The 23,541-nt window shown below is 43.7% G+C and overlaps 1 long non-coding RNA gene across 1 annotated transcript in view; it reads left to right on the forward strand.

Annotated features, from left to right (window-relative positions):
• The first annotated feature begins 4,857 nt into the window (after positions 1-4,857).
• LOC129538950 (uncharacterized) overlaps positions 4,858-23,541 on the forward strand; it is a 48,714-nt gene continuing 30,030 nt past the window's right edge. Inside the window, exon 1 of the long non-coding RNA XR_016039310.1 lies at positions 4,858-5,138. This is a non-coding gene — a long non-coding RNA (uncharacterized LOC129538950). The remainder of the gene's footprint in view (positions 5,139-23,541) is intronic.

Below are 23,541 nucleotides of genomic sequence, written 5' to 3' on the forward strand. Positions count from 1 at the left end.
CATTTCTGGAGTTACTTTAGGTCAAGAATCACTCTTCTGCTCTATTTTCCACGAGGCCATGTTAACTTCCATTATTTTGTTCTATATAATTTCATTCAGTGGGAGTCCTTAAAATAATCTTCACCATTTACTTGAGTTAGCCAAGCCTCCTGAAACCAAAAGGCTATATAAAAACACTGCGCCTATTCATCTGAACTGAGAATAATCTTTTTTGAGGTGTTTGAATGTAAAACAGAAGTCATCTACAATTTGCTTAAATGGTAAAGTTAGATGGTATGTGACTGGATAGACTCAGAAGTTTAGGTTAAACATTAGAAAAATGCGTATTTCAAATTCCTCTTTTATAGAAGGGCCATTGCTTTAAAAAAGGAAGATGTCTTAAGACTAGTCATGTCAATGACAATGAGAACAAGGCTGAATTAACTCATGAAATTGATGGTGGAGTGGAATAATCCTGGACTTCAGTCAGAAGCCTTAACTTGAAGTCCAGGTCCTATGACTTCCTGGCTGGGTGGGCACTGAGGTTGCAGGTCAGTCAGTCATGCAGGGCCCCAGGTGTTGAAAAATGGAGATGTGATGGTGTTGGCCCTTCTATAACAACGATGATGATGATGATGGTGTCACAGGAGTCCATGAGATAAACTATGCGAAGTTCCTCATAAATAAAACTAATCGGTATTGTGAAATTAAGAAATTAGAGACTTCCCTGGCGGTCAAGTGGCTAAGACTCTGCTGTAGTGCTAGGCTCCTCTGTCCATGGGATTCTCCAGGCAAGAATACTGGAGTGGGTTGCCATGCTCTCCTCTAGGGAATCTTCCCGACTCAGGGATCCAACCTGGGTCCCCCACACGGCAGGCAGATTCGTTACCATCTGAGCCAGCAGGAAAGTTGGGAAGAAGGATTAAGAGGCTTGATCAAAGTTGAAGAGCTTCGGATTCAAGCCCAGGTCTTTTGGGCTCTGCATTCTGTGAATGATTGGCTCATTCTAGGATGCTGAAATGGATGGGCTGCCATGATCCTTGCAGATTGCCCACTCTAGGCCCTTCTTTTGGGAGAAAAGGAATCTGAGGTCCAGGGCAGTGAAATGACCTGCCCAAGGGCACACAGCTAATTACTGGTGAGATCACATTCTCAGACTTGGGGCTCTGACTCTCACAGCAGTAACCTGTCATCTGTACTAGGTGACGTCTCTGGTGTGCAGCTCTTCTGAATTTCCATGCACTTCTGCAGATAGGGCTGTTGAGAATTACAGGGAAAACTTACCCTTCCTGAGGGAGCAGCTGGCATGCATGCTGTGCTGTGTCTGGAACGGCCCCACACCCTGGGTTTATGGTGTTTTGCCTCTGGCTTCTCCTGGCAGCAGGTAGCTGTCGCCCAGATTAAACAAATAAGGGAGTTCACTGAAAATCAACCCCTCAGTTCTTGTGGATCAGCCACGTCTAGCATGAATGTTACATGGTACTGCACCTGGAAGGGAGCAGAAATGACACATTAATATGCTCACAATAGCCAGTTTGAATGGAGTTCTCATCAGGTATCAAGGTCCTTTAATTGTCATAGGCTACCAGTTAGTCGATTAAACCCATTTAACGATGTGGAAACCGAGAACCAGGGACATTAAGAAACTTGTCAGTGTTGAAACAAAAAAAGCCTCATGAGTACTGGAACCAGGTTATAGACTACATTCTCTGGTATGTTTGATGCCAAAGCTGACATTTGTAATCACTGAACACACCTGTGCTGGACTTAGCTTTGTAACCATGGGAATGCTGGGTGGTTGGGAAATAAGGCAAAGTTTTGCCTCCATGAAATTGATAGTCTCACATGGGATGCACAAGTGTACAAGCATGATTAATTAAAGCACTTGCTATCTCAGAGGGAGTGCTGACTTTTTCTACCAGGCCTTCTTCTAAGAGATTTATGAGAACCACCTTTGATTTTTTTAACATGGCTACACAGTGATTTTTTATCTGCATTTTGCAGATGAGACCACCGAGTGAGAGAGGTAAAGCAGATCTCCAAACTTCCTATAGTTTATAAGTGTTACAGTCTTGATTCAGTCCAAGGTCGTAGTTACTATGGTCAAGTTAAAGAAAAGAAATGCAATGCAAATCTAGAAGGAGAAGTCTGTGGGCTTGAAAGCCTGATTACACTAAATGCTTTGAACTGACTTTGATAGATCTTCCTGCCAACCTCGGTGATCTGGAAGAGCAGTGGAGTGCCTGGTGTTGGAGGCAGCATGTTGTAATCAAAATGGGAAGAGAATGGATGCCAGAGCTCTTGAGACCCTTGTCTTCTTCCTGGTGAACTGTGCAGCCATTGTAACATGGCTTTTGTAAGCCAAGAACACATTGGCTCTTTCTTCGGTGTCCTGCTTGCTGTCACTGAAAGGAGCTCATCAGTCAGTTCAGTTGCTCAGTCATGTCTGACTCTTTGCGACCCCATGAATCACAGCACGCCAGGGCTCCCTGTCCATCACCAACTCCCAGAGTACTCAAACTCATGTTCATTGAGTCGGTGATGCCATCCAACCATCTCATGCTCTGTCGTCCCCTTCTCCTCCCGCCTTCAATCTTTCTCAGCATCAGGTGTTTTCCAGTGAGTCAGTTCTTTGCGTCAGGTGACCAAAGTATTGGAGTTTCAGCTTCAACCATCAGTCCTTCTAATGAACACTGAGGACTGATTTCCTTTACGATGGACTGGTTGGATCTCCTTGCAGTCCAAGGGACTCTCAAGAGTCTTCTCCAACACCACAGTTCAAATGCACCAATTCTTTGGCGATCAGCTTTCTTCACAGTCCAACTCTCACATCCATACATGACTACTGGAAAAACCATAGATTTGACTAGATGGACTTTTGCTGACAAAGTAATGTCTCTGCTTTTTAATATGCTATCTAGGTTGGTCATAACTTTTCTTCCAAGGAGTAAGTGTCTTTTAATTTCATGGCTGCAGTCACCATCTGCAGTGATTTTGGAGCCCCAAAAAACAAAGTCTACCAGTTTCCACGGTTTCTCCCTCTATTTGTCATGAAGTGATGGGACAGGATGCCATGGAAGGAGCTCATAAACCTGGTTTATTTTAAAGATATTTTTTGTTTTATTGCTTGTGTCTGGGAAGATACCCATAGGTGCTAACAAGCCCCACAAAGACTGGAGAATTTGTAAAAATCTTCAGAGAAATCTCGAAGTTATAAGACTAATTCTGTTTTTTCCTCATATTCCTTTCTTAGGCATACTTCGGTAATTATTCATCAATTGATTTCTCTTTGGTATTACACATGTCTGCTTCTTTAATTCCTCAAAATCTTCAAAGAAGGAAAAAAGAGAGATGTTTTCAATTTGGCCAGCTGTATTTCCCCAGTGAGGCTTCCCTGGTATCTCAGTAGTAAAGAATCTGCGTGCCATTGTAGGAGACGTGGTTCAACCCCTGGCTTGGGAAGATCCCCTGGAGAAGGAAATGGCAACCCACTCCAGCATTCTTGCCTGGAGAATTCCATGGACAGAGGAACCTGATGGTCTACAGTCCATGGGGTCACAAAAGAGTCAGACACAACTGAAGTGACTTAACAACAGCAACAATTTCCCTGGTGAGTTTCCTTTCTTCTGACTTTGTGACAATGAAAATGACAGTTGTCTGGCCAATGCCATTGGTTATTAGCTATGTGATTTGGGCAGGTCTTCTTTTTTGGGCTCCATTTTCTCTCTCTCTCAAACTGGGGCTACATAAAACCACTGGTTTGCGCATTGAATTGTGCACTCTCAGAAATGGTCCTCACGAGCTATGGAATTATTGGAGAAGATCTGGAAATCCATACGTCAGACAAGTCTGAAGGCTGAACAAAACCATGCCTTAACATACATCTATTACATGTGTATAAGGATGCTGTTGTAAATTATGAAATGTAATTTAAAGTATTACTGTAATTTTACTAATTTTGGCCACTAAGCTTTTCTTAATTAAAACGCCATTAAAACTGTTATTGAATATTTCCTGATTTTGATCATCATGATTTTCTTAATTAAAATGTAATTTAAAATATTCTTGAACTTTTGTTCATTTGGGTTATTACAATGTTCTTAACAAAAGATACTACACATTCTGTTAATATGAGGAAGGTCTGAATGCATCTTTAATATTGGGAATGGGTCTCCCAAATGCAAAGGTTGGGAATCACAGGTCCAGATGTTTTGTTGGGTTCTTTCCAGGTCTAACATTTGGGGATCCTAAACTGCAGTGGCCAAAACAGTAGCCATTAAGCCACATGTAGCCATTTAAATTTCAATGAATTTAAAAGAAATGTACATAGTTGCACTCGCCACATTTCAAATTCTCGGTAGTCACATGGGTTAGTGGTCAGCGTTGGTAATAAAACATTTCACTGTTGAGGAAATAGCCTTTTCTTGGAGAACTGAGTGGTTTATTTATTTTTTTGCCTCACTGAGCAGCTTATGGGATTTTAGTTCCCCAACCAGGGATCTCAGCAGTGAGCGTGAGAAGTCCTAAACACTGGACCACTGGGGAGTTCCCTGAGTGATCGTAATAATATGTTGTCCTTGCGATGAGACGGTATATGTGCATGTGTATACTCAGCCATGTCCAACTCTTTGCAGCCCCATGGATTGCAGCCCACTAGGCTCCTCTGTCCATGGGATTCTCCAGGCAAGAATACTGGAGTGGGTTGCCATCTCCTCCTCCAGTGGATCTTCCTGAGCCAAGGATTGAACCTGCATCTCCAGGGTTGGCAGGCGGATTCTTTGGCGCTTGAGCCACCATGGTCTTAAAACATAATTCTTAGAAGAATATGAGTTTGAGGCTGGAAGGCACTTAGCCTTTGGTTCTGTCATTGAAGGGAATTAAGACACGTGCTGCTAGGTGTGTCTGACGGATGGGTCCACTCTTCGCCTGACAGTTTCCTTTTGCAGCTTTGATTACACTGGGTAACATGATGCTTGAGAATAGCTGTGCACGCCAGTGAGTGTTGATTCAGCCACACCCCAAACAGCCTCACCCCAGATGACTGAAACGCAGAAGCCTGTGCCCAGGATCTGGATAAAGCCAGACATCAGGATTTTGCCAGTTCCTAGCCCAGAGGAGCCACCAAGAAGAGGAAGAATGGAGAAGCCATCCAAAGCCAAGTAATATATCTCCTTTTGCTAACAAGGTTTCTGGGTGTGGCCAGAGCCAAAGGGCCGGGAGCTGGGGAAGGAGGGCCTCCCTTCAAAAAATCCTTAAAGATTAACCGAGACTTAAAGCTTAGGAGGGAAAGTTCATGGGCCAGAAAGCCGGCTGGGTCTGCCCTGCACTTAAAGGGCTTCCCAGGCAGCTCAAATGGTAAAGAATCCACCTGCCAATGCAGGAGACGTGGGTTTGATCACTGGGTCAGGAAGATCCCTTGGAGGAGGGAATGGCAACCCACTCCAGTATTCTTGCCTGGAGAATTCCAAGGACAGAGGAGCCTGGCGGGCTGCAATCCACGGGGTCACAAAGAGTCAGACACGACTGAGTACGTGTATGCACCTAAGAGACAGAATTTTCCCTTCTGATGAGCAAACATGTCATATTCATTGTAGAAAACTTGAAAATATAGACGCTTTGAAGATTCTAAAAATCACTCACAGTATCACTGGAGACGACCATTGTTAACATTCTGAACATTAAAAAATTCCTTTAGCTCTCCCAACTGAGCCATAAGGTGAAAAGTGAAAGTAAAAGTGTTTGCTGCTCAGTCCTGTTCGACTCTTTGTGACCCCATGGACTTAGCCCGCCAGGCTCCTCTGTCCATGGAGTTCTCCAGGCAAGAATACTGGAGTGGGTTGCCATTTCCTTCTCCAGGGGATCTTCCCAACCCAGGGATCGAACCTGGATCTCCCGCACAGCAGGCAGATTCTTTACAGTTTGAGCCACTGGGGAGCTATAAAGGGTTATAGTAAATGTTTTGTATTTTCGGAAACCAGGCCCTTTCCTGATGTAATTGCACTAAGCTATAAAGCCAGGTTAAACTTGTGGTTTCTTTTCTTGCTCTGGCCATCTCTTGCCTCAAAGTCTCTTCTCTCTGTAAATAAGAAGTGGGGTCTTTTTAGTCCTATGGTCTCATTCTTGGACCTGCCTGGGGAGTTTTGCTGGGGCTCAGTCTGCACCCTTATGGCTACAAGGGCCTTGGGGAAGTTAGTCGTGGGTTCAGAACAAGCCTTGGCTCTTCATTTTGCTTGGGGCTGGTGCAAAGGGGTGGGCCAGTGAAAAGGGGTCTAAGCACATTTGTATCATTTCATCTACAAAGCAACTTGGTAGAATTAGCTGAGCACATCGTCAGCTCTGCTTGGGGACAGGATTGGGGTAATGGTATACAAATGGGCTGCTGAATCATTTTTGAAAACTTAATCATTCATTAAATATATCTGTTACGAGTACAGCTATTTACTAGGTTCTGGGTCCACACACACAGGTCACCCAGATCTTCTCTCAGAGCACTTACAGATAAGTGGTATCGATGAACAGCAAAATAAACGACTATGATGTGAGTGCTGTGAAATTATGATAGGAGTAGGAACCCGGGTGGGAAGAGAAATTTCACCCATTTTGGAGGATCGAGGAAGGCTTTTCAGAAAAAGTGCATCTAAGCTGAGAAGTGGAGGGTGAATGGTAAACAACATTCTTGAATGTGGGGAAGATGAGAGAATGTTCCAGGTAGAAGACACAGCAGGAGTAAAAGCTGGGAGGGGAGAAAGCGTGATAGCTCTGAGAGGACAAGTTCAGTAAAGGCGATGTCTGTCCTGCATATTTTCCCAGTAAATGCCTTGAACAATAATGTTTGCTTCCAGACTGGCCTGTGTTGATCTCTGATAGCACATTTCCCTCCCTCCTCAAGTGTTATTGTCACAGTTTCTCAAGAAGACCCAGGTGGGGGTCACCTTCCTCAGGCAGCCCTCCTAGATTTCCTCTGGGGGAAAGAAACTCTCTCTCCTCTGAATAATTCCCACAGTGCTCTTGTCCTCTCTCACTTTCCATTTATACAACAGCTATGCCCAATGTCTCTCTTGCTACTTTCTGGAACTCTGAGCAGACTGAGGTCAGGGACACACTGTCTTCCAGAATCTTACCTGGTGCCTGGAACAAAATTGCAGATACACAGCATATGTGTGTCCAGGGAGAGCTGGGCTCAATCAAGGACTGGTCTTCTATGGGGCTGTCTTGTACTTTCTGAGATTTTATCTTATTGTATTTTTTTGGCCATGCTGCACGGCATGTGGGATCTTAGTTCCCCAACCAAGGACTGAGGTCTGTGCGGCCCTTAAGTGGAGTCTTAATCACTGGACTGGGAAGTTCTTTTGTTGAGATCTTCTCACATCCTCTCTCCCATTATAATCATTCTTTCCCTCTAGAGACCTGCCCTGATCCTCTGCTATGGCCAGGCTCAAAAATTTTCAGAAGAGGATAATGACATTTGATTTCATTTGTGCATGCAAACTGGATGTGTCAGGATGAAGGTTCCAAGTGGAGTTATAAATAGTGCTCAGAGCAAGGGCCGTGCTGTGTGTGGAGAGAGAGTGGAGCTTCTCACTTGGGGAGTAAAACTTTAGTGTTCTGGAGGGTTTTTGGCAGGGTTCATATCCAACCAGTATGCATGTGTTTGGCTGCATTTATTGGTAAAATAATGAAATAGTTTCTGAACCAGTGGCTGAGTGGGCTCCTATCTTGAACCCAGTGAATGTCCTGACACCCCGGATCCACTGACATCCAGCAATTAATGGGTTAGTGCTGATCAAGACAGGTCTCCAGGGTCCTGCAGCAGTGCCACTTTGACAGGTCAATCCCCATGCCATTTTGAATACCACCCCTGATTATCAGATATATGTCTGTCAGTGATAGTGAAGAGTTTCCTCCTAAAGAAACATTTGGGGTGGGAGTGGCTTTTGATAAAAGACAACTGATTAGGGAACCCTATACAGCAGTGATTCCAACCCTCGAGTTAATAATTGACTAACAGTATCACCCCAGGGAGGTTGCTTCACCTCTGCTTCTCTGTTTTCTTGTCTGTAAAAGAGGGAAAAGTAATCATTCCTGTTATCCATCCATCCACCCATCCATCCAACTACCTGCTCGTCCATCCAACAAACAACTGTGCATCCCCAACCTAGAAATGTTGCCTAATGGTGGCCAGACAGACATTTAGGGAGTTCAGTTTGGGAAACAGGTCACAAATCTAGTTTTGAAGGTAGAATGAGCTGTCAAAAGCACAAGCCTTTCAAAACTGTGGAGGGTTTCACTGATGGTGAGTCCTCACGACAAAGTAGAAATGTTACTTCCGTGGTGTTGACTCGGGCCGCAGACTAGGGCATTTTGGTGCAGTTTAGCAGTCAGGAAGGCCTTTTAGGTCTTCATCTATTCATGTCATTTGTATAATCCTGCCTGTACCAAAAGACTATGAGTCAGTTTCCATTTAACTAGTATTTGATAAAAGCCTTCTTGTTCCAGATACAGTTTCTTTTCCCCAAATGAAAAGAACCTTACAATTTTTGCTGATTGTAAACAGAATGCACAGGTTTTATAAAAATGTAAAATGGCACAGTGAAAGCTATAAAGATGAAAGTAAAATTACCCCAATCCTGCCTCCCAGAGATTAATACTCATCTTTTTGATGAAAATCCCTTCAGGCATCTTTCTATGCTGATATGCATTTTTAAAAACATAGACTATATTGTGTTATACATGCCGTTCTGTAACCTACTTTTCCTCTGAATATTATCAACATGCACTGAAAATTCCATTATCCAGTGGGTGATTGAAAAGAAGTGTTTAATATTAAAAAGCACTGTGACTTTTATGGTTTCTTTTCTCATATAGTACCAAGATTCTGTGAGAGTTAAATCCTTTTCTTGCATTTCCTTCTTGAACTAATCAAGTTTGTGCTTGTGTCTTGTATGGCGGTTCTTTTTCAATTCAGTGAGTACATATTGCCCTGTTGTTGTTAATGAATACCTGGTACTCCACTGTACGTACAAAATACATTTATTTAAATAGCCGCCAGCTGATGAATATTTGACTTATTTCCCATTTTCGGCTAACGTAATCATTCCATAATAAACATCCTTGTGTATTCAACTTTGTTCATTGGCAAAGTTGTATGATCTCATCCTCAGGATAAATTTCTAGAAATGAGAATCTGGCTGAGGTCAAAATTTAATCTGTATTTGTATCAGGGGCTATTATGGGGCAAGAGAAGTTGTGGAAACTCGAGGCTTAGCTGGGTTGATGGAACTTCAAACTCATGGCACAATCATAGAACAGTCCAGAAAGCAGACAGCTGAAGAGTGAATGCTTTTAGGTGAAACAGTCACTGAATATTGGAAGCAGTTTCAGAGAAAGTAAGTGAAGTGACTTGCTTTGGAGTCCTTAAAAGTAACTGGACCTTCCTCCCTGAGGTTACCTCTTAGAGAGCTCTGCGTAAAGGCAGTTGGATGAACAGATTCTTTTCGTTCAACAAATACTTCATGAGTGCCCCTTCAGTGTGAGGCATGGGGCAAAGCCAGGGCAGCAAGGGCGGCCAGTCCATGGGGGACACAGGGTGGCCAGTGTGAACTGCAGCTCAGAGTGGGTGTGCTCCGGCCAGTTCTTGCATCCTTCTGTGACTCTGCGGCTTCCTGTCAATGGATGGGCACACTGTCTGGCCCCCGAGGGTTGTAATCCACTTCAAAACCGAGGATTCGGAGGGTAACGCTGGGTTGTCATGAAGAACCAAGACAAGACTGGTTCCGTGGCCCCCAGAGCTGGGAGGAGAGATGGTGGCTGTGTCTGGGAGTCAGCACTGAGCAAGGAGCACTCGAGGTGAGTGAATGACCACACAGCTGCTGTTGGGTAGGGAATTCACGCTTTACACAGGAAGACACGCTGATTGAACTTGGGGTCTCTTCCTACTCTGGAACTTTGTGATTTCATAATAAAGTTTTAGGTAATGTAGTGTTCATTTGTTTACTCATTCAACAAACTCAAATGCCGGGGACTCTTCTAGGTACTGGAGACAGAAGACAGATCAGGTTAGGTGTCTGCCACTGAGGGACTGTTTTCTTAAAAATTTTAAAGTAGAGAAGTCATATTTATCATCTTAACCATTTTAAAGAGTATTCAAGGGAGTTAAGTATATGCACATTGTTGAGCAAACAATCTCCAGAGCTTTTTCATCTGTTGAAATAAACTCTGTACCCATTAAACACCAGCTCCCAATTTCCTCCTTCCCTGCCCCAATAATCACCATTCTGAGTTTGACTACTTCAAAGAATTTATTTATTTATTTATTTTAATGGGAGGATAATTACTTTACAATATTGTTATGGTTTTCACCATTCATCAACACGTTGACTACTTTTGATACCTCCTGTGAGTGGAATCACATAGGATTTGTCTTTTTGTGACTCGTTTATTTCATTCAGAATAATGTCCTCAAGGTTCATCCATGTTGTAGGATATGACAGAATTTCATTCTTTTTTAAGGCTGGATAACCAGGTGGCTCTCAGAGAAGGCAATGGCACCATACTCCAGTATTCTTGCCTGGAAAATCCCATGGGCAGAGGAGCCTGGTGGGCTGCAGTCCATGGGGTCCCATAGAGTCGGACAAGACTGAGCGACTTCACTTTCCCTTTTCATTTTCATGCCTTGGAGAAGGAATTGGCAACCCACTCCAGTGTTCTTGCCTGGAGAAGCCCAGGGACGGGGGAGCTTGGTGGGCTGCCATCTATAGGGTCGCACAGAGTTGGTCACAACTGAAGCGACTTAGCAGCAGCAGCAGCAACCAGGTGACTCAAGCAGTAAAGAACCCATCTGCCAACACAGGAGATGTAAAAGACTCAGAGCCTGGACTCAAAAGAGCCTGGAATCCTTCTCCCTAGGCTCTTTCCCTACCCTGCTCCCCACTGCAGAAAGACATTGCCATGTTTCTAGATCCCAAGGGTCACCTTTGGATCTTCATGTTGAGCTTGTGTTGTATCTTATAATCGATGTATATAATTTATATGTTAGTGTCCCCCTACAATTCCCCCAGCCCCCGAAAAACTGTTTGTACATTAGTGCTTATCTTTCTATATTCTACTTAATCCCACTGGCTCTTACAGCAGTCCAGGGTGGTAAATATTAAGAGATGCTGGTGAAGATTCTGTAGCTAAGAAGGACAGAGGGACTTCCCTGGAGGACTAGTGATTAATACTTTGCCTTCCAATGCAGGTGGCACTGGTGGTAAAGAATCTGCCTGCCAATGCAAGAGAGATAAGAGACAAGTTTGATCTCTGGGCTGGGAAGATCCCCTGGAGGAGGGCATGGCTACCCACTCCAGTATTCTTGCCTGGAGAATCCCATGGACAGAGGAACCTGGAGGGCTACAGCCCATAGGGTCACCAAGAGTCAGACACAACTGAAGCAACTTAGCATGTTCCAATGCAAGGGGGTGTGGGTTTGATCCCTGCTTGGGATGCTAAGAACCCACATGCCTTGTGGCCAAAAAACCAAAACAAAACATGGAAGCACAATATTGTAACTAAATCAATACAGACTTGAAAAATGGTCCATATTAAAAAAAAAAAAGTGGTAGAGTCAGCTTTGAACCCAGACTGACTCATCCGAATCTCTTCTTTTCCTCTGAATCATGTGTCCTGGCTCTGGTTTCCAAAAATACAGCAGCTGTGGTCTCTTGCCCCCTCATCCTGTCTTGCCCTCTTTGTTCTCCTCCTTCCATGTCTTTTCCTGTCCTGGGGAGGGGTTGCTGCACAGTGAGTTTCTACTCTCTGAGCCAAGAGTCGTGGCTCCTGGCCATCATCACTCCAACATGGTGATGGAGGAATTTGCCCCCAAGATTTATTCCAAAGCTGGTGAGGAAATGTCTGGTAAGAAAGTGAGAGTCTGGAGAAGTTTTGCAATTTGCCTAGAGTCATGGATAATCAGTAAATGGCAGGCAGTGAAAAAGTCAAGCTTCTTGGGAGCTTAGTTTTATGTCACAGAAGTGAGTCAGACATCAATAATGAGACTGTAACAACCAATCTCATTTTGAGGAAAATAAAAGATTCAACTCATGGCTTGGCTGAAAGACTGGGCTAGTGAGTCTAGCTGTTCCTGAGATAAGAGGATTGATGAAAAAAAATGTCTAGGTCTCTACTGGAACTGGTTAACAGAAATAAAATCTGTACTAATCCTTTGGGAAAATCAAGTGAACTCTGAGTGGTAAGGATTCAGTGATAGAAGTCACATTTCTTTATTCAAATATCTGAAGGGCAACCTAGTTTTTCTTTGTGAAACTGAATTTTTGGCTTTGACTGTAATATGCATCCTATGTTTTGAAAATCTTCACACCGGCTTTTGTGGAAGCACTGTTCGTTTCCGTAGAGATCTTATTTTAATGCTTTTTCACAAGTTGTACTTCCGGTTGGTTGATGGGTGGGCTGGCTGATACTCTCTTACTTTACTAATGCCTGCATTATTCAAGACAGAATCCCAAACGCTGACAAAATAAACACAGGTCACATTTATCGCTGCTTCTCCACGTTCTGCAGTTACCTTTGCAAGGGAGCCGGGTTCCTTCAGTTTGACTGGATTTGTTCTTTATGAAGCTTTACTGACTGCTGTCTTACACCTCTATATATCCCTGTTTCTAAAGTTGTCTGATGAGATTTCTTCTCACTGCTTCCTTTTCCCTTTCTGGAAAGGTATGCAAAGTTCATGCTGTGAATAATGCAGGGCTTTACTTATGTAATTACTACTAATGATGATAAGGGTTAGAGACCAATATTATTAATACTTGAATATGAATCAAAGTTTCATTGATTTGTAAATTACCTTCTAATGGAATTTGAAAAAGTCTTCTCATCAAAATGTCTCCAAAAATTCTCATTAAATGCTCATCTTTCCATACAAAGGATACAGATGAATTCACTGATGAATAGTCCAACATGTTCAATTTTTTAGAGCAAAGAATCATATTTGGATTAACCAATATCACTGCTGCCTGATGGTGATTTGTTGAAGTTATTTATTGTTAGTGGAATGAGACTATGTTTTTCTTTTTGACTGCTCTGCACCTTTAATCTTCTTTTCCCATCTGTAAATTCTTCCCAAGGTAAAACCCATAATAAACCTGCTTCCCTTGCAGCTAGGATGCTGACATTAGACTCCAGCTGCACCAGTCAGATGCGTGCACTTGAGATTTTTTAATTGAAAGCTAGTGACACAAATAAACAGGTGCAGCATAGAATGATTCTGGTGAGGGGAAGGGCAAATAGCCTGTTTTCTTATTTATTTATTTTGGCTGCACCAGGTCTTCACTGCAGTATGTGAGATCTTATTTTCAGACCAGAGATTGAACCCGGGTCCCTTGCATTGGGAGTGCAGAGTCTTAGCCACTGGACCACCAGGGAAGCGCCCAGATATCCATTTTCTCAGAGAGAGCAGTAACAGAGGTTCTGGCAGTACCTCTGGTTTGCAGTGAGGTGGATAAACTGAGGGATCTGTACCCAGAGATGGGGTCTACCCAGGGGCTGTCTGTGATGTGTGAGGCATTGCTCCTGGCTTTGTAGTCTTCAAGGTTTTCCCACTTTCCCTGAGAATCTGGGGCTTCTCTTGCGGCTCAGATGGTAAAGAGTCTGCCCGCAATCTGGGAGACTGGGTTCGATCACTGGGTTTGATCTCCAGGAAGATCCCCTGGAGAAGGAAATGGCAACCCACTCAAGTATTATTGCCTGGAAAATCCCATGGATGGAGGAGCCTGGTGGTCTACAGTCCATGGGGTTGCAAAGAGTTGGACATGACTGAGTGACTTCACTTTCGCTTCTCACTTTTGAGAATCTGAAACTGTCTCATATCCTTTAACACATTCCTTTTCTCGTTAATCTAGCCACAGAGAGTTTCGGTAATTTGCCACTAAGAAATCCAACTGATACCACTGGAATATGAGGAAGAAGAAAAGGAAATAGGATTTTTTCACATGTATCTCATTTCAGCTGTTGAAAGACATCAGTAGAACAAGACTCTTTGCCAGGTTTTCTTCCAGTAGCCATCATCTATTTCAACTGATTCATGTTTTAAAACAGCAATCTAGAGACAGGGATGCTCACCCAGACAGGGTGTTTCTAAGGGAAACGGAGGGTGTTTTAATACCAATGAATGGCTATGAGTTTGGGACTCACCAGTGGCCTTTTTGTTGCTGTTTAGTCACTAGGTCATGTCCAGTGGCCTTAGGAAACGGCTTTAAAAGATGAACTATGAAGAGGTTAAGGATAGAGATCTTCTGGAAAGGCTCCAGGTTCTTAGATTGTGAGGTATTAGGAGTTGGTTGAAATAAAGACTACAGTTTCATTGGAGGCCCATGATTTAATTCTTCCACCCATTCATCCAACTATATTTATTAAGTATCCATTCTGTACCATGCACATGCAAAAATATCAATATTAAGGAGATGGTGGTGAACTTGGCAGAGCTACACAGGCCTTTATTTGATGCTCCGGGCTTTCAGAGTGTTTCCACGTACAGATGAGGGAAGGACGATGGGCTTTAGTATAACTGAAGATGATGAACACTGGAGAGGCTGCATGATTTATCCACCAACACATAGCCAGTAAGTAGTAGAACTGAGAATCAAATTCAGTTCTTCTGGTTCCAGAATCTTACATTCTTTCCAGGATGCTAGCCCTCCTTACCTGCTAGAGTTCATATCAGCAGTGAGAGACAGGTGTGAAAATAATACTTTTCTTGGAAGGGAGTCTGATTCAGAGAAGGGTTAAATTGGTAAATATAGAGGCAGGACCTCACTTTCTAGGGCTTGTGGTCTTATTTCCACTGTGCAATTGTACTATCCAGGCTGCTTCTCTCATTTATATCTTGATTATAAACATAGTATTGAGAGATGCCCTTGATGGATGATATTCAGGGAAGGGAAAACATCAGACATCATTGGGATGAGCGTCAGGTAGCTTCAAATATAGTCAAGCGGGAGAACTAGAGAGAGAGGGAGTGCAAGAAAGGGAACTCTACCTGCTTAGCCATTTCCTCCTAGGGCTGTGATTTTATAAAAGACGTGGTCCCCACCCTCACTGATACCACAGTCTACTGGGCAAGATAAACATGTACACACTGAGTCATTTCTATCCTCAGGCCTGTGCATATATGTATCCTACTAGGTGGCATTATTTTCCTTCTTTTTTTTTTAATTGAAAGTTTTATTGAGACAATTGTAGGCTGTTGAGAAGTGAAGATAGCACGCGATTATGGGAAATAATACAGAGAGATCTCATGTACCCTTTACCCGGTTTCCCCAAAGGTAACATCTTGCAAAACTATAGTACAATATCACACCTAGTATATCGACCCTGAAACAATCCACTGACTGTACTCAGCCTTCCTGAGTTTTACTTGTGCTCTGCGTGTGTGTGTGTGTGTGTGTGTGTGTGTGTGTGTGTCTGGCTCTATACAGTTGTACCGCCTGTGTTGGGTTGGGATCTGACACCATAGTTAAGACACAGAGCAGTCCCATCACTATGAGGACCCCATGTGCTGACCTTTCGTATTTTTACAACCATATTTCCCTCCCTCCCTGGTTTTATATTTTGTGTCTTGGGTACCCTTGGTATCTATAAAGAATCAATGAAGGGACTTCCCTGGTGATCCAGCAGCTAAGGTTCTGAGCTCCTAATGCAGAGGGTTTGAGTTCAATCCCTACTCAGGGAACTAGGTTCCACAAGCTGCAACTAAGGGTTTGCATGCCACAGCTAAAGATCAAAAATCCTGTGTGCCACAGCCAAGATCTGGTGCAGTCAAATAAATAATGAATAATTTAAAAAACCTCACAACACAAAGTAACATAAAAAGGACATTTGAACAACTCCTAAAATAAAGCATTTTTTAAAAAGGAATAAATGAACTAACAATGCCATAAGAGATTGTATTACGTTTATATTTATATTTGTGTTTATATTTTCATGTGTCCTCTGAAGGAGAGGAAGAAGCCATTCATTTGAGCAGGGCCTTGAAGTCAGAGGAGGAGGCAGAGCTTCACAGTGAGTGAGGGACACTCAGGACTTGACTGGAGGGGTGGTGACTAAGCTCGTGGACTCCACGAAGGCCTGGCTGCCTGGGTTTGAATTCCCTTTCCACTACTTACTGTCTGAGTGGGCCCCACCAGGCAGATCTCTAGGCCTGCTCAGTTTTCTCATCTTTAAAACAGAAAGGACATTGGACCCACTTCAGAGGCCACCTGGAACAAGCTGCAGTGGTGCAGGTATGAGGGCCAGGAAAGGGGTAAGACTCACCTCGACAAACAGATGCCACTCTTACAGTCTCACCTAGCAATTTGAGAAGGTCCTTCAATGACCCGGACTGAAGTCCAGTCTCGTTCTGCCTTCGTGAAGAGGTGTGGATTGAGCTTTCTCCTTGTGGCTGATGCGGGAGACAGTTCTCAGATGACACCCACCCTTAACACTCCCACAGTGGTCTTGGTTCTCGCCCTGCTGGTCACTCTCACTGAGGATCCTGAGGCCTTGCTGGCATTTTCCCATCTCTTCTTAAATGCATTCTATGAGGAAGCTGCTTTTTTAAAGATTGTTTTTATTTTTAAATTTTAGTTGTGATGCACAGGCTCTCTAGTTGAGGCCCTTAGTTGGCATGTAGAACCTTAATTCTCCCGCCAGGGATTGAACCGGGACCCTCTGCACTGGCAGGCAGGATTCCTAACCCCTGACCACCAGCCAAGTCCCAGAAAATGATTTGTTAATGAGCATCTAATCTGGGAATTTGTGAACTTCCGGAGTGGCTGCTCTCCTGAATAAACAGAGCTTTGTGTAGCAAAAGCCCCACCTACGCTTTGCACACATGGTCAGTGGATGAGTTTGACCCCAGGCTGACCTCCTCCCTAACAAAGAGGCTTGTAGGAAACTATTCCCAAGAATCAGCTCCCTTTTCATTCACTTCCTCTTCGTGTGATTGAGAGAGGTGTTTACTGTGGGTCTGATCTGCGGGTAGTGTGTCTAGACCTCTCTTGGTTCCACTGACATTCCTTTGTTGTGTACACACCTGCTGTGAGAAAATAAATCTTGTGTTACAAAGACAAAAGGCAGTTAGTAGAGCAGGATTTGGGTTAAAAACCCTTTATGAGTCCCTTTGCCAACTGTCAAATCCACTTCCAGAGGCCACCACAGGAGAAGGCCTGTCTGAGGAACCACAGAGACAGTTTTTCCTAAAGGATGAATCTGAAGAGCACCTGGGAAGGCACTTTCCATCCACAGTTTCACAAGTGTCCTCAACAAATCGTGTGCTGTGAAATATTCCTGTCTTTTTCTCCCCTTAGAGATTCTTGCAATCTCAATAGAGCAGGGACTTAACCCATTAAGTGTGGGCAGGTCTGGAGAGGAGAGTAGTGAACTGTTTCCTAGTTACAGACACAGGGCACATTCAGCAGGCTGGTGGGATAAGCATACATTTAGGGGATGTGGGAAGGGGTTTTAGCCTTCACTGATGGTTCTTAGCTAGTGCTCACTCTAAGGATGAAAAGACTTTTCTGGTGGCTCATACTGTAAAGAATCTACCTGCAGTGCAGGAGACGTGGGCTTGATCCCTGGGTCAGGAAGGCCTCCTGGAGAAGGGAATGGTAACCCACTCCAGTATTCTTGCCTGGAGAAGTCTATGGACAGAGGAGCCTGGCAGGCTATAGTCCATGGGATCTCAAAGAGTTGGACATGACTGAGCAACTGAGCATGCATGCTAGGGATGAAAATCTTATTTTCTGTTATTACTCTGAGCATAAAAAGAGGTTTTCCCTCTCTCTTCTTCATCTAGCCCTTCCCCTTTTCAGTAATTAATATGGGTGTTCAGGTTGTTCTCTAATGTGTTACAATCCATTCCTGTTATTGATTTTGATACTCAAATTGTCTCCTATTTTTCCAGAGAAAGGCCCTTCAGGTTGGCTCCTGTGTCCTTTCCACATGCCCCTATCAGGTTTTTTTTTAGCAGTTTCTTTCTTTCTGGAATGAGGTGTTCCAGGTTCCTATCTAACCTCTTGTAATTATGTTAGAAAAGCAGGAAGGTAAAAATCATTTCCCAGCTTCAACACTGGCAAACATATCCTAGAACTTTGGCAAAGACCCATCAGGTTCTGGACTGGTCCTATTGATCACTGAAGCTCCAGAAATGGGTCCTAGGAAAGTCACTGTTTTCTGTGAGAGGCAGCTGAGTGTAGACACTGCTGTTGATAAGCAGACCTAAGGACTAGGCAAGTGCAGATTCATGGACATCTGGTCAACACGACCCCTGGCACGTATCTATGGTGATGGGAGATGGGAAGCATATGGTAATTAAACCCACAAGGAAAACTATTTCATCCAGGGATTTGAACTCTTGTTTCCCAGATAACACAGGAGAGCAGCAAACCAGTTATAAATTATCTCTTTGCTTTGCACCAATTTAAACAGGTGCTAGTGGTAAAGACCAATCCTGGGTGTTCATTGGAAGGACTGATGCTGAAGCTGAAACTCCAATACTTTGGCCACCTCATGCGACAAGTTGACTCACTGGAAAAGAGTCTGATTCTGGGAGGGATTGGGGGTGGGAGGAGACGGGGACGACAGAGAATGAGATGGCTGGATGGCATCACCGACTCAATAGACATGAGTTTGTGTGAACTCCGGGAGTTGGTGATGGACAGGGAGCCCTGGCGTGCTGTGATTCATGGGGTCGCAAAGAGTCGGACACGACTGAGCGACTTTGACTGAACTGAACTGAAGTGGTAAAGAACCTGCCTGCCAATGCGGGAAACATAATGAGATATGGGTTCAATTCCTGGGTCAGGAAGATCCCCTGGAGGAAGGCAGGACAACCCATTCCAGTATTCTTGCCTGGAGGATCCCATGGACAGAGGAGCCTGGCGGGCTACAGTCTACAGGGTCTCCAAGAGTCGGACACAGTTGAATCGACTTAGCACACAAACGTCTTCTACTCTCATATCTGTAGAGATGAGGATCCTCAGTAAAGGGAGACAGTAAAAGAATAATAGAGAAGATGATGAGGTGAAAAAATATCTCCCAAACCAGCCGATCAAAAAAAAAGTCAAATGTCAAAATGTTTCATCAAGGCAGAGAGACTTCTAGACAGTTTGTATGTTACTTGACAAGCATCCCTTAAAGAACTTTGCAATGCCAGTTGAGTGTGTGGAAAGAAAGCAGTAGACCTGTGTATGAGGATGGGAAGAAGAATAGCCACTTGGTTGGAAGGAGCCAGTGGCCATGGCACCAATGACCTAATATTACACTAGGATGCATGCCAATTGGGATGTCCCAAGTCAACTGCCCACATGCTTTAAAACTGCTCTGAACCCTCCCAGTTGTTCCAAGTACAGAAGCTCTGAAGTTGGCCCACACTCCTCAGGTTCGATGAGAAGGCCAGGTCCTGGGGAAGAGATGAAGACCAGCTAGTTTTGAGCCCATAGTGTGGTGCCTTACTTTTTCACTACAGAGGCTCAAAGCCCTTTAGTATTATCGACATAGTTAATTATGATGTTGCCCTTTTAGTTGGAAAGTGCATTGATATTTTAAAATAAAAGCTGATTGCAGTCTGATCTTTTCAACAAACAGTGGTGAATTTTCTAAGCAAAATGAGGGTGCTGTGACATCCATTCACCTGGACCCAACCGCCTCGCATTTTCTGGTCTTGCCAATGTTAGGAGAAGAGAGTGACTGTTAATAAAACAGATGTGCAGTGTTCAAGCTTTAGAAAGTCAGCTTCCTGGGGATATTCAGGAGTTGAGTCAGCAAATACACACACTGTTCTCCTTTGTCTTGCCTCTTGCAGACACAGATAATCTATCAGAGTTTCAAAACTTTCTATATAATATTAACTGGATGCCTGCAATGGATGGGATGATGTGGGCAAGAAAAGTGAAATGTATCTTGTCTCTCCTCTAAGAGTTTTCAGTATGCTTGGGAAGAAATCAAGGGTGATAGCAACTGTTCTCAAATGCACTTTCAATCTATGAGAATTTTACAGTTACATGGAGTCAGAGTCATCCATTTTTCACTGTCCAGCAGTAGTAGAACGAGGATGGTATGTTTCTCCTGGGTCTCTTACAATGTAATAGTATTTTCCAGAAAGACACTTGTCCTCTAGCTAGTTTTGGTTATGATTCCCCTCTGCTGTGCAGTCTAACTGTGACTTGAGTTTTTTTTAATTGCACAGAACACAATAACATGCTGGTTACCCCCAGTGTTGGAACATGGCTTATAGATATATCGAATATGGGATAGGGAAGCAACGAAGTGTGAACCTTAAGAGCGGAAGTTCAGAGTCAAGTCTTGGCTGTCTTCAGGATGGTTGATCCTGGGCAAATCAGCTTAAGCTCTCTGATATCTGTTTCTTTATCTGTAAAATAGTGACAGTGGTAGATACTTTACAGAGTTGTTCTGAGGATGAAATGAGATGAGTATAAAGGTGTTTGTCACAATTCCTGGCATATCAAAATGCTCAAATTCATAATTGCCATTATTATTAAAAAATTTTTTTCTTTTAAATATTAATTTTTTCTGCTGTATTGGCCCACAGGATCTTCATTCATTGTGTCACGTAGGATCTTTCACTGCAGCACATGGTCTCTAGTTGGGGTGTTGGGGCTTACTTGCTTCATGGTATGTGGGATCTTAGTTCCCTGATCAAGTATTGAACAGGCTTCCCCTGCACTGCAAGCCAGATTCTTAACCTCTGGACCACCAGGGAAGTCCCAGTCATTATTACTTTTTAAATTAAACTTGTTATTTTTGGTTGTGCATGGCCTTTGCTTAGTTGCAGTGCACGGGCTTCTCATTGTGATGGCTTCTCTAGTTGCAGAGCACAGGCGCTAGGGGACACAGGCTCAGTAGTTGCCCTGAGGCATTTGGGATCTTCCCGGACCAGGGACTGAACCCATGCCGCCTGCATTGGCAGGCGGTTTCTTAACCCCTGGACTACCACACAAGTCCTGCCCTTATTTTTATTCTTATCACTATTATTACATGTGGAGTCGATTCCAGCAAGCAGCCTTGTGGATGAGCAGAAATGTCGACAGAGCGCCCCCACCCCCCACCGCTTTAGGGGTGGAAGCATCGCTCAGGAACTCTTGCGCTGTTCAGGGTTCCCATCAACCCCTGGACGTTAGCAGGTTTCCTCTGGCTCTCTCTTGCTCCTTCACTTTGTAGACTCATCTACTCCAGCTCTGCTTCAACTGATTCCTGCTGCCCTGAGCTAATTTCTCTATTCCTCCACCTGGTGACTTTGTTGACTCTTAGGTTTCAAAATCATGTTTCTGTTTCCTATTTCGATGACAGGTAATCAAAAGCAGTTAGTTGGTTTCCCCTTTCGGTCTTGCCAAGAACATTTCTTTTCATTACTGTACATTTCAAGGAGGGAGAAGGAGCACTCATAGAATTCAAGAAGACCGAATCCCACGTAGACTCATGTTAGGCCTCTGGTCCCTCAGTGACTCTAATGTGCCCTTTCAGATGACTCTCACCAAACTGTTTACACAGGGAACACCTGCTTGGCACAGAGAAATCAATATCTTTTCCTACTAAGCTTCCAATGTACTGCACTGCTGCATCTCCAGGAAGTTTACAGAAAAACTGTAGCACAATTTGTAACAGTGATTTATTTCCTTTTCGTTCAGTTGTTGAATCATGAAGGGGTGAAGTGAAAGTCGCTCAGTCGTCTCCGACTCTTTGCGACCCCTTGGGCTATACAGTCCTTGGAATTCTCCAGGCCAGAACACTGGAGTGGGTAGCCTTTCCATTCTCCAGGGGATTTTCCCGACCCAGGTCTCCCGCATTGCAGGCGGATTCTTTACTAGCTGAGCCACAGGGGAGTTGAGGTAGAATTCCCAACTTTCAACGTTGAGTGGAAACATTTGATATCAATTAAAACAACAGGGTAAGACCCACAATAATAGGTCCAGTATTAAGAGCTATAGATAGTTTAGAATTGTTTAGTTACCCACGTATGTGGAATCTAGAAAAATGGTACAAATGAATTTACTTCCAGGGCAGAAACAGAGACACGGATGTGCAGAACTAACATGTGGACCCAGCTGAGGAAGGGGAGGGTGGGACAAATCGGGAGAGTAGCATTGACGTATTTACACTGCTGTGTGTGAAACAGCTAGTGGGAAGCTGCTGCACCGCACAGGGAGCTCAGCTCTGTGCTCCGTGATGACCTAGAGGGGAGGGGTGGTGGAGGTGGGGTGAGAAGGAGGCCCAACAGGGAGGAGATGTATGCACACATGTAGATGACTCACTTCGCTGCACAGCAGAAACTAACACAGCATTGTAAAGCAATTATATTCTCATTTTAAAAAGAAAGTTATAAAAGAGAATCCACTGCTTATGTTTCTTATTGTACTCAGTTCACCCATCTCTTAAAGATGACACCTATTTTAAGAAATCAAAATCACACCATTTGCTAAAAATAGGAGCAAACGTTTAATATAAAGGATAATGAATTTCCTACTCTTCCAGGGAAGATTACATTGGTTGAGGTTTTCCTGGGTCCCTTTGCTTTTTCCTCCCACTTTTGGTCATCCATTTGGGCACAGCAAAAGAAGTGAATATCAAACCATCATTCTGAGGCTTTTTAATTATGCTGATTGCAGCCATGAAATTAAAAGACGCTTACTCCTTGGAAGGAAAGTTATGACCAACCTAGACAGCATATTAAAAAGCAGAGACATTAGTTTGCCAACAAAGGTCCGTCTAGTCAAGGCTATGGTTTTTCCAGTGGTCATGTATGGATGTGAGAGTTGGACTATAAAGTAGCAGAAGAATTGATGTTTTTGAACTGTGGCGTTGGAGAAGACTCTTGAGAGTCCCTTGGCCTGCAAGGAGATCCAGCCAGTCCATCCTAAAGGAGATCAGTCCTGGGTGTTCATTGGAAGGACTAATGTTGAAGCTGAAACCCCAATACTTTGGCCACCTGATGCGAAGAACTGACTCATTGGAAAAGACCCTGATGCTGGGAAAGATGGAGGGCAGGAGGAGAAGGGGCTGACAGAGGATGAGATGGTTGGATGGCATCACCGACTTAATGGACATGGGTTTGGGTGGACTCCGGGAGTTGGTGATGGACAAGGAGCCCTAGCATGCTGCAGTTCACGGGGTCGCAAAGAGTTGGACACGACTGAGCAACTGAACTGAACTGAATAATGTGGACGGAGAAGGCAATAGGTGTCCATTTGTTGGAGGGTGTCTACTTATTAGCAGGATTTCTCAAACTGTGATCTGAGTTCCAATATTTCAGTCACCAATTCAGAAAAACTAACTTAAAAAGTTTTGTTGTCAAATCCAATTGAGAGCTACTCTGTAGTTCTTTTGTGCTTTTGATGAGTCTTATTTCATCAAAGTATATTATTTTTGAATCTAAGTCTTGTAAAATGGGCCACTCCAGAATTTTCCAAATGTATTTCAAAATGAAATCTCTATTTGTGGAAGGTCCAGTTCTGAATGGTAAGTTCTAGATTTAGAGTCTGTTAGAGTGGGTCCTGCAAAGAGCAGATTCCGAGATGG

This window comes from Moschus berezovskii, chromosome 16 (genome assembly GCF_049115385.1).
Source record: "Moschus berezovskii isolate FMDL1 chromosome 16, NW_MosBer_1.0, whole genome shotgun sequence".
Lineage (NCBI taxonomy): Eukaryota > Metazoa > Chordata > Mammalia > Artiodactyla > Moschidae > Moschus > Moschus berezovskii.